Source organism: Lepisma saccharinum, chromosome 23, assembly GCF_977018435.1.
Source record: "Lepisma saccharinum chromosome 23, izLepSacc3.1, whole genome shotgun sequence".
In the NCBI taxonomy this organism is placed as follows: Eukaryota; Metazoa; Arthropoda; class Insecta; order Zygentoma; family Lepismatidae; genus Lepisma; species Lepisma saccharinum.
In genome coordinates this window covers 20121478-20135999 of record NC_139251.1, presented here as the reverse complement: position 1 = coordinate 20135999, position 14522 = coordinate 20121478, and positions in this window count along the sequence as shown.

Sequence of the window (14522 nt, the reverse complement as noted above, 5' to 3'; positions counted from 1 at the left end):
TCAAGTTTAAATGCAAGTTTTGACTATGGTCAAATTGGACGTACGTTATGATAATTATGAATTAACCTATAGCTGGATAAAAATGGAACGAAACAATTAGTATTATAAGTAAATACTTATAGTAATACTAATCGTATAGCTTAAAATATCAAAACCATGCAATATTAAGTTCAAGTTTTAAAAGAAACGTTTAGTTTCATTTAGTTTGTAAGAAACGTGCGAAATATTGGTGGAAAGTATCTTGTACTTCTGCTGTGCCGTTGATCATAATTCAGCACCCTCTAACGAACTCTTTATATACTAAAAAAAATTGGGCTTTTAATATTCATAAATGTTGCTATTAATGAACAGTTCCTGCCAACATCGCCATGTTATCCCAGGGAAGCTTAAGTTAAATCGTGAGGTTAACCACGAAGATGAAGATGAAAAGGCTGGAGCTTTTGAGGAAGCAAAGAAATGGGAAACATGGTAGCCTTTATTAACGGCATCATCCTGAAAATAAAGACCTAAGGAGAGAAGAGAAATTCCAGATATGAAATGTAGGTGGTACTCAGAAGAATTACTTTTCATTGAAATAACATTTCTATTAGGTTATAAGATGGACTGCAGTTTCTTAAATGCAAATTTGAAAAAATAGGTCTGTGTTAATTTTTACAAATATTTTGAAATTAAAAAGTAGTAAACTTTAAAAATAGAAATACTGAATTCCTAATAGTAGTTGTATTTACAATATTATAAGGGCGAGAAAGTATGAACCCCCCTCAGGCAGATTTGCCTACACTTAAAACTAGCTCAACATGCCCATATGAGCTTTTTGCTCAAGTGTGGAACTCTGTCTAATCCAAGATTTTTGTAAAAATGCCCTCAAAAATTTCCTGAGAAAGTATGACCCCTCTCAGATTGATTTGCCTACACTTACAAAAGGCACTTCTGTGAGATTGTTGTCCATAATCCTGTCAAAAATATGCCCCTCTTGATATTGTTTTTGGCTACACCTAAAACAGCCAAAAAGCCACACACTCACCCACACCTACCCACACATATTTACTTCCGGTTTACGTTCAATTGAACCCCAGCCTCAACTTGTATATCTAGTATTAAGATAATGTATTTCTTCTAGAATTGCTCTGTGACTCTCTCATTTCTTACATCATAAACATATGATTTTTCACCTATGAGAATAACACTACATATAGTGTCATCAGGGAGTGTATTGTGGAATTCACAGATAATTTTAATGTTTGTCCTGTCATTTACCACAACTTGTTTTCTTTTTGAAGTGTTGATGACAAACATGGGTCTCTGTGCTTTGAATTCATCTGGTGTGTAATACATGTCAGTATTGCCAGTAGTGACCCTTTTGTATGCTGTAAATGCTTCATATAATTTAAGAAAATCATCCTTGGATATGTCTAAATTATAATTTTCTCTAGGGAATACCTCATTTCTGCCATTTTTAAGATATATGTTCTTGATGTTGCAGCTATCAAATTTACTTGAATTTTTTTCCTGATTGTTGTTTCTTCCAGTCTGAAACAGTACCATCACAAAATCCGGCATGTCATATTGTATACTGGAGAATGAATTTGTAGCATCAAACTCATAATAGGTACCACTTGCGGGCTTCTGTACACATTGATATGTATAAAATTGTAGAGGAATCTGTGGATTTTTTATTATATCAGCTTTGTATTTAAGAGCATAACTGGCCTCATATTCAACAACAGGGATTCTTAGCTCCATAGTCTTAATAATGCATTTGCCTGCATCTGGTAGGGTATTAGGCAGAGCTTCCCCTGTAGAGTTTAATGTACTGTACCTCATCAAAACATTATTATCATTGGCAGCTCTTCTAAATGTGATTCTTAAACCACCCTTCCACATAATATCTTTGTAATCTGAGAAGAATCCTGGCAATAGGCGCATGGGGAACAGCACTGTGTGGCTCTTAGATATAATTTTATCACCAGCCTCAAATCCACCTATTTTGTAGTAAGAAGCCTCGGTTTTGGATAATTTTAATGTGGCCAAAGCTGTGGAGGTAATGCCGGGATAATCTATTCTGTTTATAACAACACCATGTTTTCTGATCTCAATTTCAGAGAATAGATGCGGCACAAAATTGTCCACCAATCTTATATTTGAATTTGCCGGATAATCGGTACCATCGAGCTTTACAACATCAAATTTGATGTATAGATCTGCTCTGTGAGGGTGTATAAAGCCATCCCCTACATCAAGATCAACCTCAATCTCTGTGTTGGGTTGATTTAAATTTGCAAATGTCCTCCTGTTTGGAGGGAATGATTGTAGCTCATAACTCTCAATATTTTCCATTTTTTTCTTGTATGTATTTTTATTTAAATATTAATCTCTATGATTGCAGTTGTTTTGGCTCCAGCAAAATCAACTAATTCTTCTTTTTCATTAGTGACCATCAATTCAATATAATCTATTCTATTATGACACACAGGAAAATATAATGTTGGGGATGGATTGTAGATAATTGGCTCCATGAATTCAGAATTAGGTTTGAATGTTGCAATGATTCCAGTTTGTTTGTGAGTGCCTATGCCATTTGATTTGGTGATCATACCCTCGGCCACATTACAGTCAATATTCAGAGTCTCTATGGCTAAGAATTTAGGTATATTAATAGCAGTGTGTTTGATTGCTGGTTCAAGTTTTGTGTTGTTCTCAAATCCTAACAGCTCTCCTATAGTACCCAGATCCACTGTTTCTGTAGCAGATTCAATTTCTACTCTGTGAGTGACAGAATTTTGACTTAACACTACACCTCTGGGTAATTGAGCATTTAGAGTGGACAGATTATACTGCCCTGGAGTGATGACAATTTTTTGATCCCCTACTGCAATTTTGTTGTTGTGGTGTGTAATATTAGGGATCAAGTACATGCCATAAAATGCTCTGAGAGCTATTTTTTGGGATATACTATATCATCATGTAATCTAAGTTTCAATATTGAATTTTGGCTGGTGAGATGGAATACCCCCATGATGTTTCAGATACCACAAGGCCTTTTGAAAATCTTCAATTGATGGTTTATTTATTTGAGACATATATCTAAGAACAGATAAACACAAATGTCCACAATTAACATCTTTGAAATTTTGAACACGGGCATTATTGTAATAAAGATTAGCTGAATTTAGATATTTTATTAAATTTTCAGGTGGAACACCTCCAAATGAATCAAACACAAATGCCTTATTGTTTAAATATTTAAGATAACAGATCCAGTGAGTGCCCTGATTTTTGTACTCATCCAAATTAACAATGCCACACTCTTTGTTGAGTGGTTGTTCTGGCAAAGAATCAGACATGTACACACCTCTAAAATGTTTGATGCCCAGTGGCTTGATTAAAGCTTCAATATTTTGGTTTGTAAGCGGCTCTTGTTTTTTTTAAATTTATTCATGGCTCTCTTAACACCTTTGCCTTGTTTCTCAATGGCCAGGTTATGGCGCTTCAATTCATCTAATTCTGCCCTATTCTTCTTGGCATCTATTACTGTTTTCGGTATGGCAGCTGATCCCCCAGCCAAGCTCCCAACAGCCCCGAGTGCTGCTAAGATGGCCGGGATAGTAAATATAAATCCCCCCACATGTGATTTTTTCCTAGATTGTTGTAATTTTTTTAATTGGGGGGTACTAAGCAACAATTTCATACCATGGCTCTTTGCAAGACAAGAGCTTTTTTTCTTGCGCTGCTTTTTGGTTAAAAGGCTATCAATAGTTTTAAGAGATTTAAGACCTGCATAAGGTATTTGATACATAACACCCTTGGCCTTCATTGTAGGTTTATTATATATACATATTCACAACCCCCACCCCAGTTTTTGTTTGGTGTTCATAGCTATGGTGGTTCCCAATGCTGCTATTTTTTCACTTAAAGAAGCATCTTTGCTTACAAATCTACCAAATGCAGCCTCTTCTAATTTCTTGTCTGCAACATGTCTCTTGTCAAGATCAGTATGTGTGTTGTATGCTATGTCATGGTCTCTACAAGCAGCATCTAGGGGATTAACACCAGGATCCCCTCTGTTTAATCTATGATCCAATTTTGTACCGGGGCCACAATATTGATAGCCTGGAATGTCTAGTTCAAATGGCAGCTTGTTTATAATATCATTAACAAGCCCCCGACCCTCAGAAATTTTCCAAAATTTAGGTGGTAGAGTATTAATAATTTTTATAAGATATCCAATCCCCTTAGTGTCATTCACTATAAAATTAGACAATTTTGTGCTTATCATGTCCATAATTCCAACCTTTTCATTGTAAAAATTGTGGTTGCCAGCATTTTCCTCCCCAGCTATCACCAATAACCTATCTACAAGTTTCCTGACATCATCAACCCACACAAATTCTTTGGGCAGGGTGTTGTATTGTTTGATTCCACTGCCAGTCTTGATCTGTGACCATATGGGCTTGATTAAGTTGTTATATTTTGCTCCACTGCTAGACTTGACTCTTTTTTGTGTTGGATCATTGTTCTGGTATAGAACATCTGATTTTATTAATATTTCTTTGTAATGCTCATAATCTTGATCTGTATAGCTGCCAGGTCTTTTCCTAGTCATCAGTTCCCACAATCCAGGTGTTCCGGGATACTTAACAAAAGCACCTTTTTCTCCGAGACGAGATTCTGAATAAACAATCAGATCATCTCCCATAAATGTTACTCTGAAATTGCCAATTCTATGTATGATGCTACCATCACGCTCTGTGTCAGCATATAAGCCAAAGACCTCATCTTTGTTGTCTTTAGGTGTGCTTAAATATTTTTGAGCAAGAAGACTCAATTCAATAGGATCCTGAGTAGCTTCAATTCTTCGAGGAGCAATAGGACTAGGTGTATGAATACTGGAAAGTGGGGTGAATGGATAATCTAATATGTTCCTGGCAGCTACAGGTACAAGCTCTGTGATTAAATTTTGATTTTGCTCTGTAACAGTTTTGATATTTTTACCTAATTCACTAATAGCATCAATAACAGGCTGTTCTGTTTGTTTGTGTTTTTCATAAATTCCTCGGTTCTCTGATTTCCATCCCTTAAATATTTTTACAAGATAATCTCTTAATTTAAGATCATCAATGATTGGCCTTTTCATGGTTATTTATTTATGTTTCAATGTCTAGAAAATTGTTGATTTTATTTCTGTATTTGCCAGTATTAGGTGTTCTTGTCATATCAATTGTGACAAACCCATAACTGTCCTGGTTCCAGCACTTACTGCAAATCTTGGAAAAATCCTTGTAGCTCAAGTCCCCACCTACATATTCATCATGTATGTGTTTGAGGTTGGTATGGTCTTGATGAAACACACATATAAAATTGCTGTTGTCTCGGATCAGCTGCTTGGGTATTTTTGAAAAGTCTGTGCCAGGTAGAAGCAATCAATGTTCTTGTGTCGGCCCTGTGTAAAAAATTTCTAACCTTGTTTTGATTATCCAGTATAATGTCATCAAACACAACAACAGAATTATCGAGACATTCATGAAGTGGCTTAACATCTGATTCAAAAGTGGCTATATCCAATCCATCATATAGCTTCATCAGGTGCTGATATTTTAATTGTTCCAAGCTCTTAGAGAAAACATACAAGTGCCTGTTTTTCCAGTCTAACCAGTTGGGTGCCAATAAAAAATTATCAATTATTAGTGCAGTTTTACCAGAAGCAGATGGCCCAACAATAAGACACCTAATATTATCAGGCAGCAATTTTCCATTTCTTTATTCTGCTGTTCAGGTTCTGGCAGCCTTTTTATAACATCCCAGGTGCTCATATTATCACTTTGTTTGCATCGATCCAGCTGTGTTCTGGAAGTCCTAGCCATTTGACAAGTAACTTGTTGCCTTTTCTGCGGATGATTTTTTCTATGAGATATGTGTCAGGCTGTTTAGTTTTGCTGAGTTCTTGTTCATAGAACCGGCCTTTGAGAATTTCTCCTCGGTGGTCTTTTATTATATAAGTGTTAAGGGTCCCAGGTTTAACTTGAACCACTGTAAATAATTCAGTGCTCCAGTTTCTTGTAAAGCCTCTTTTGAATAAGTGCTTATATTTACTGATTCTTACTTGATCACCCACCCTGTATTTGGCTTTTCTTGTTGTTGGCTGATATTTAGGATAATAAACAGTCCTGATCAATTTTTGCTCATCAGATGAAGTTACTTCAGAGGGCTTCATATTGATTGTGGAATGGACAGAGTTGTTATATTTATGTAGAAGTTTGCAGTAGCTAGATTGTGAAACATCTATGATGTTATTATATCTTTGAATATAGATGTTCAATTGTTTTGTTGATTTGGATTGTCAAGCATGGAGTTAGCCATGTTGTATGTATATTCTTAGTTATGGATTAAATTATTATTTTGTATAAAATCGAACCCACCTGATTTATTATATCACATTACCGTGGTTGGTAATACAACAATTTGGCGACTATGTATGGGATTCAAGGAAGTGTAAGTGTGTTTGATAAAAGATTTCTCGATCAATCTTTTCCGTATTTAAAGATTCAACCTGCAAATATCAATCTGAAAAATGCTGATGGAAGACCATTAGCATTAGAAGGTCAGGTTATGTTGGATGTGTTGTGGAAAGATAAGAAATATAATATGAATGTTTTTGTTTGTAAGCAAAATCTGCCACAACCGATTGTAGGAAGAACTTGGCTGGATATTTTATGGCCTAACTGGAGGCAAAATTTTATGTTACATCAGATAGAAGTTCAGAGTTGTTATAATAAGGAAGTACTGATGAATAAGTTGTTGTCTGAGTACAAGGCAGTATTTTCAGATGATCTTAAGGAGCCTATTAAATGTTTTAAAGCTGTGATTCCGGTTAAACCTAACAGTACACCAATCTTTAGGAAAGCTTATGAAGTACCTTATAGTTTAAGTGAACAGGTTAAAAAGGATATAAGTAAATTGGTTTCCGATGGTATACTGTCAGAAGTAACTTATTCTAACTGGGCATCACCACTGGTAGTAGTTGTCAAGAAGTCAAATGATCTTAGGTTATGTGCTGATTTTAAGACAGGACTGAATACTTTACTTGAGAAAGTAACTTATCCATTACCAAAAATAGATGATATTTTGAACACATTAGGTGATTCTGATACATATGTGGTTCTTGACATGAAGAATGCATTTCTACAGTTGGAAGTAGATGAAGATTCGAAGAAATATTTGGTAATAAATACTAATTTTGGTTTATTTGGTTACAACAGATTACCTTTTGGTTTGCAGTGTAGTCCTTTGATATTTCAACATGTAATGGATCAGATATTAACAGGAATTCCATTCGCTAAATGTTACTTAGATGACATAATTGTCTGTGGTAAAGGACTAGAACAGTGTTATAATAACGTGAGGAATGTACTAGATCGTCTTCAGAAATATAATGTGAAGGTAAATGCTAAGAAGTGTCAATTTTTTGCTAGGGAAGTTGAGTATTTAGGATTTTGCATTTCTGGTGAAGGAATTAGACCATCTGTGAAGAACTTAGAAGCAATATTAAAATGTGCTATACCTAGTAATGTCAGTCAACTAAAGTCATTTTTGGGAGGTATTTCATTTTACCATAGGCATATACCCAACTTGTCAATGCGTATACCTCATTTGCACGAATTGCTGAAGAAAGGACATAAATGGGAATGGACTGATGTTCATCAACAGGAATATGAATTAGTAAAGGAAATGGTGAAGAGAGCAGATGTCATTTTTCCTTTCGATCAGAATTTGGAAGTTGTACTAATTACAGATGCAAGTCCTGTAGGAATAGGTTGTCAATTATGTAATGTGTACAAAAGTAATTTACTCACAGTAGCTTGTTCATCAGCAACGTTAACTGACGCTCAGAAGAACTATTGTCAGTTTGAACGGGAAGCTTTAGCTCTTATACATGGCGTGAAGAAATTTCACAAATATTTGTATGGAAGAACTTTCACTGTACATAGCGATTCTCTTCCTGTGAAATATATTTTTGGAGAAAAAGCTAAAATTCCTTCTACGGGTAACAGTAGACTTCAAAGATGGGCATTGCTTTTATCAACCTATGATTTTAAAATTGAGTACACTAAGCATGTGGAAGTGGCAGATCTGTTATCAAGATTACCCTTAATGGAAGTACCTGAAGATGATGTTTCCAGCGATGAGTATGTATTTCACTTAGAATGTGAACCAGTCTTGTTACAATGCATTAAGGAAGAAACAGCCAAAGACTTGTTATTGCAGCAAATAAAGTTGTATGTTACTGAAGGATGGCCAGCAAAGCTAAATAAAGATCAACAAGCTTCACCATTTGCACATTTTTTCCGGAGAAGACAGGAAATAGTGATTGTAAAGGAATGTTTGATATGGGGCAACAGGTTAATTATTCCAAGATCGTTGCATAATGCAGTCTTGAAAAAACTAGGTTTGTGGAAATTACAACAATTAGCGAGATCTATGTATTGGTGGCCGCAAATTGATATTGACTTAGAAAGAGAAGTTATTAACTGTCCACAGTGTCAAGCACTTCAGAACAATGCTCCGCAAAATAAATATGTACCTTGGGAGCAAACAGATAAGCCATTTCAAAGAGTTCATTTGGATTTCTTTCATTTCGCTGGTCGCACATGTTTACTGTTAGTTGATTCATGCACACGATGGATAGAGGTTTGGAAAGTTAAGTCCACGTCTAGTGAAGAAACGATAAACTGTCTCAAAGAATGTTTTGAAAGATATGGATATCCTAGTGTAATCGCATGTGATAATGGACCTCAATTTTCGGGAAGGAAGCTTAAAGAATTTTGCACTAAGTTAGGAATACGAATTATTCATTCACCACCATATCATCCACCCAGTAATGGTTTAGCCGAAAAGTGGGTCCAAAACGTAAAAAGTACTCTGAAGAAGAGGTGGTTAGAAGATTGCCATCTGGGAAGAAGTTTCGATTTCAGAGAAGCGGTGGAAGGTGCGTTAAGAGTAGCCAGGTTTACACCTTGCCATGCTACGGGGAAGACTCCTGCAGAGTTGTTGTTGTCATATCAACCTCGTAATATCTATAATTGGTCCTGGTCGCAAATAATGGAGAAGGAGGTGGTGAGAAGTGAGACCGATAAGAACGAAGAATTACCATCAATCGGAAGTACAGTGTGGACAAGAAATTATACATCCAGATTTCCAAAATGCGTACGAGCTACAGTTACGGGTCATTTAGGAAGACGCTTGTTATTGGTCAATGCCGGTGGAACAACGAGAAAGGTACACCTGCATCAAGTGAAGTTTAAATCTAACAGGTCGGATACAGACAGTGGAGAAGATAACTTTTGGATCTTTGATGGTTCCGTGTCAGCGCAGGACAGGGCGTGTGAGGAGAGACCGCAGACTGGGCGAGAGGAAGCTGTTACCGCCTCCGCAGTGAACAGTCCACGACGATCTTTTAGAAGGAGGAAACCACCTGACAGGCTGCAGCTGCAAATCTGTCATTTGAAAGAAGGGGAAATTTGCAGTAGCTAGATTGTGAAACATGTATGATGTTATTATATCTTTGAATATAGATGTTCAATTGTTTTGTTGATTTGGATTGTCAAGCATGGAGTTAGCCATGTTGTATGTATATTCTTAGTTATGGATTAAATTATTATTTTGTATAAAATCGAACCCACCTGATTTATTATATCACATTACCGTGGTTGGTAATACAACAAAGTTCTGGAAGAATATTAATCCATTTATAATTATCTTGAAGTGTAAATTGTTTATACATAAGATTTTTTAGGGTTTTGTTGAATCTCTCTACAATTGAGGCCTTGAGATCACTGTAACTCGAATAATGTTGTATTGACTGGCTTTTAATAAATTGTTGAAACACTGAATTATAAAATTCTTTGCCATTATCTGTTTGCAAATAGCGCGGTGATCTTCCACTCTGATTGATGATTGTCCTGAAGGCTTCTGTAACACATGTTCCAGTCTTGGATTTGAGTGGCACAGCCCAGGCAAATTTTGAAAATGTATCTATGATAGTGAGTAGATACATGTAGCCCTTGTTGATTTTGTCTAAGTTTTTCAGCTGTACACTTGCCATTTCAATCAAGTCGCTCTGCCATAAATCATCTATGCCTTTTGTGACTACTGGCAGTCTCTTAAAATTTTGTCTGGCTTGTCTGTGTAATTCATCAACAATAATTTGTCTAGACATAATATGAAAACAATAATATTGCAACTATGGGGTGTTCAGCAGCTGATACTACAGGATTTTCTAAATATAATTTGTCCCCTATTTGTATTTTAAATTCCAGAGAGCCATCATCTTCAACATATGCTGTTTCTAATGTATTGGGATCTGTAAAATCCTCTAATTCTACACGGGTGATTTTCACTTTGTTATCAGCATTTGTTATTGATAAGGTGGGGTAGTGGTGTGCCTGTGGTTGTAGCCAATATTTGATTTTGATTGGTCTAAGTGTGCCCCCAACAAAAAACTGGTAATAAAATTGTGCAGGGGACAGCATATATATTTTGCCACCTGGTGTAAATTGTGAATCATATTCTTTGTTGGGGATGCTGTACAATTCAAGAATTACTGTATGTTTTGGATTCTCGATTATGCCTGTTATTTCTTTTTCTGCTGTGAGCAATCTGCTTGTTACAGATTCAAGGTGCTCATTGATAGTCCTAACAATCTCATCATGGCCTGGTTTGATTTTTATGTCCACAACAAGTTTCTTGTATTGTTGTACAATCTCTTGTAGCTGGGTGGCAAAAACAGACAAAGCATTTGCTTGATTGGATTCCATGGTCCCTAGCTGTTGCTTGATATTAGCTACAATTTGCTGTAAATTTTCAACAACTGCCAATTTTGAATTTTGAGCAGTAAGATCATGGACCTGTCTTCTGATATCCTCAAACAGGGCATGCAGTTCATTAATATGTTGATTTGTTGGTAGAGTGGCCACTGTCTGAGTGAGATGTTTGATCTCTGCCTGGATATTCTTGATAACTTCTGATTTCAATATGCGATTCACAGCTCTCTTAATATTTTTAAGTTCCTGTGATGTAGGCAGATTTGATACTGTATTTTGCAAAGATTCAAGTGCCAATTTTACTTTGTTTAATTCAGAAGCATCAGCCACATTTTGCATAGCATTTTGGAGCAGGGCTATATCTGCATGAGTGGGTGTGGATTGTTGTAAAATTTCAAGCTTTGTTTGGATATCATCAATCAAGTGATGAAAATGAGATAGCTCAGATTCAGTGTTGAGGTTTTCAAGCTTTGTGATCTGTTGCTGGACACTAACAAGAGTATCTACAATCCCAGGCAATCGGGATTCTTGTACATTTGTCAAATCATTTTGCACTGCTGCTATTGTACCCTCAAGATAGGTTATGGTACTTTGAAATTTTCCAAAATCTTCATATGTTTCACGTTGCAGCTTAATATTGGCAACACTCCGAGTTATTGCACTCAAAGCATCAGAAGATGGCAAGTTGTTCATAAAATTTTCAAGTGTCTCAATTTTTTCTTTAACCTCGGCTATGGCATTGTTCAGAGGGTCCATATTAGGTATCTGGAGTGACTGAATCTGTTCTTTTAGAGTGGAAATCACCAGATCAAAATCTTCTTGTGATTTTATGCTTTTGACAATTGTTTGGAGCTGTGTCTGGACATTATTTATTTGCTCTTCCAATTGTTGTTTCAATTGCTCAGAGTTGGTGGCCTGGGTCTTAAATTTGGCTTCAAGAGCTGCTACAGCTTCTTCTAAACTTTGAAAATTATCCAATGTGGCCAGGTCAGTATATTTCTGAAGCAGCAATTTGAGTTCAGAATCAATTTTAAGAAGAGGGTCCATGCATTGTGATTGCAAATTTGATATTTCTAGTTGAAGACTGGCATTGAGTGTGGTTTGTAAAGCTTGTAAATCACTTCTTAATTTCTTGACTCTGACATCAAGCATCAGAATCTCATCACTGTGATCTTCATGTCTTGTATGGCCAAATATATCATTAGGCATTTTTGTTTTAGCGGTTATTTATTATTGAATATCTGATTCTTAATTCTATAAAAAAGGGTATAAGCTTGTCATAAGATCCCGGGACTTCAATATATAAGCAGTCACCAGCAGAAACAGTATAAACAGTGCCAGAAATCATGTTTGAGTGCTTAATTCTATAAATATTTCTCCCTATTGAAATTTTGACATTACCCTCAGGGGTTGTAATAAATTGCAATTGCCCACCTACAGGTAATTGGTAATGATTTAAATTATTGTTAAATATGTACAATGTTTTACCTGTTTCATCATCAACATCTGTAAGTATGCTGTTCAGATGAATAATTAACAAAGCACTTAGTTTAGATATCATATCAGAAGAGGGTTGTGGTGTTGGCAGCTCCATAATAGCCTGTTTTTTAAACCCAAATAAGTTCATAGTCATGTTTATTTATTTCAAATCATGCTCTGTAATTGGGCATTGATTGCCATTTTTCAAATCACAATGACCCCATGGTAAAGTATGTATGCCACATGATAAAATGCATCTCTTATCATCATGTGGGCCCAGAGCCACTTTTCTTACAATATTTGTAGTCAACAAGTGATCCACACTCTGAATTCTGGATTCTGATGTTTTGATTGTGCTACATGATTTGAGGCAATTTTTATAATCTTCAAATTCAAGCTCTTTGTCTACAGTTACTCTGCCAATGCCCTTGGCCTTTTTGGCAACAACACCACTACATGTTTCAAAACTATACATCTTGGCCCTTAACCCAGCAAATGCCACAATAACATCACCAAGTGTCTCATCTTTTAACTTGCCAGGCACCTTTTTGTTGTGGGGTTGAATCTTTGTATGTTCACTGGTATCAAAATATTCAAGCAATGCAGGCTGTGCTATGTCTTGATAAACATCTTCTGTTTGAATATCAAGAACAAAACTATCTGTATCCATGTACATCAATTTTACACAATCACCATAAAAAGGTTTCAGCACATTATAATACAATTTTAACATGTGTAATTTGGCCAATTCCAATATCACAGCCCCTACATAAATAGGCTTATCAAATTTAATGTTTGTTTTTTTCATGTTGAAAAGTGCCATATTTTCATCATAAATTCTTCTGTAGTTGAAATTAGGTTTTGCAATCAATTTTTTGCTCAGGCTGGGGTCAGTAATTATTTTAACATCAGTATGTTTTCTGACATTTTCAATAGTTTTGCCATACACAGAATTGACCATCAATTTAAACAAGGCCTTATCAAATTGGCTCATTGCAGATGTTCGAAGCTCTGTGTTTGTATCAATATATGGCTTCAAATATTTTAAGTGCCTGAACCTCAAAACTTTGCCAATTTTGGTCACTTGAACACCATGTTGCATCAGGAACTGGAGGTTTTTGTAATATATGACATAACCCTGTTTTGGCTCTAGAGTCATCATCAATTTCTTTTGTTTAGAGCCAGGTGAGCACTGAACCTCGGGAATTGGGGGCAGATCAGAAAATGTGTTGTGTAAATTATCTGGAATTGTCAGATCAACTTCTAAGAACAGGCCATAGTTACTATCATCAAAATCCTTAAGATCTTGAATATTGAAATCTTCAACCCACTCAAGCCCTGCATATGGCAGTTTTTTCATCATAGCATAACCATAGAGGCTATTGGCATCCACATACAGTATATAATTTGATGGCAATGCTGGATCATAATCAGGAATATATTTGTTATTTGCTCTGGCATATCTCTGAGAGCATTGCACCATGCCTTCTCTTATACATTGCTCCATAAACAGATACATATCTTGATCTTGGATCAGATCCAATTGCATTTTAGTGTTTAAAAACATTGCAGCCCATGCTAGGCCCGGGGCACTGTAGAAATACATTGGATCCAGTTCATAATTTTGCATGGAAGATTTTCTGAATGCCTGCAGTATATCAGCTAAGAGAGTGACATCAAGTTTTAAATATGCCATGTGATAATCACCAAATGTCTGGCATTTTAAATTGTTCCACATCAACTGGGCATGGTGATAATCTTCATCAGTGATTCCATATCCTCTGATTTTGCTGTAAAACTTTTGTTGTGGTGGCAGAGAACACTCATCAAATTTAGAAAAATCTGTAACATAGTCATATGGATATACACCCTTCCGCCTAATTAATTTCAGGTCCTGATTTGGAAACAAAGCACATGTGATTTTGAATTGATCATCAGATAATTGAGTGGCCAGTGTAGCCAGGCTAGCCGATAAAATTCTGTATGAATCAAGAAATCTTAAGTGAATAGGAACACCATTAACTTTAATTATTTTGCTAATAGCAATATATTTTTCATCATTTTCAGCTAAAATATTTAAATTCTGTTTGTCAAACCCCTCGTACCTGATCAAATGATGAAAATCATAATTGGATGCTCCATGGCAAAATATTGGGACAAATTTTTGGTCTCTGGATCTTAATATTACAGCTATTACACAGGGCCATTTTGAATTTACCATCTGTA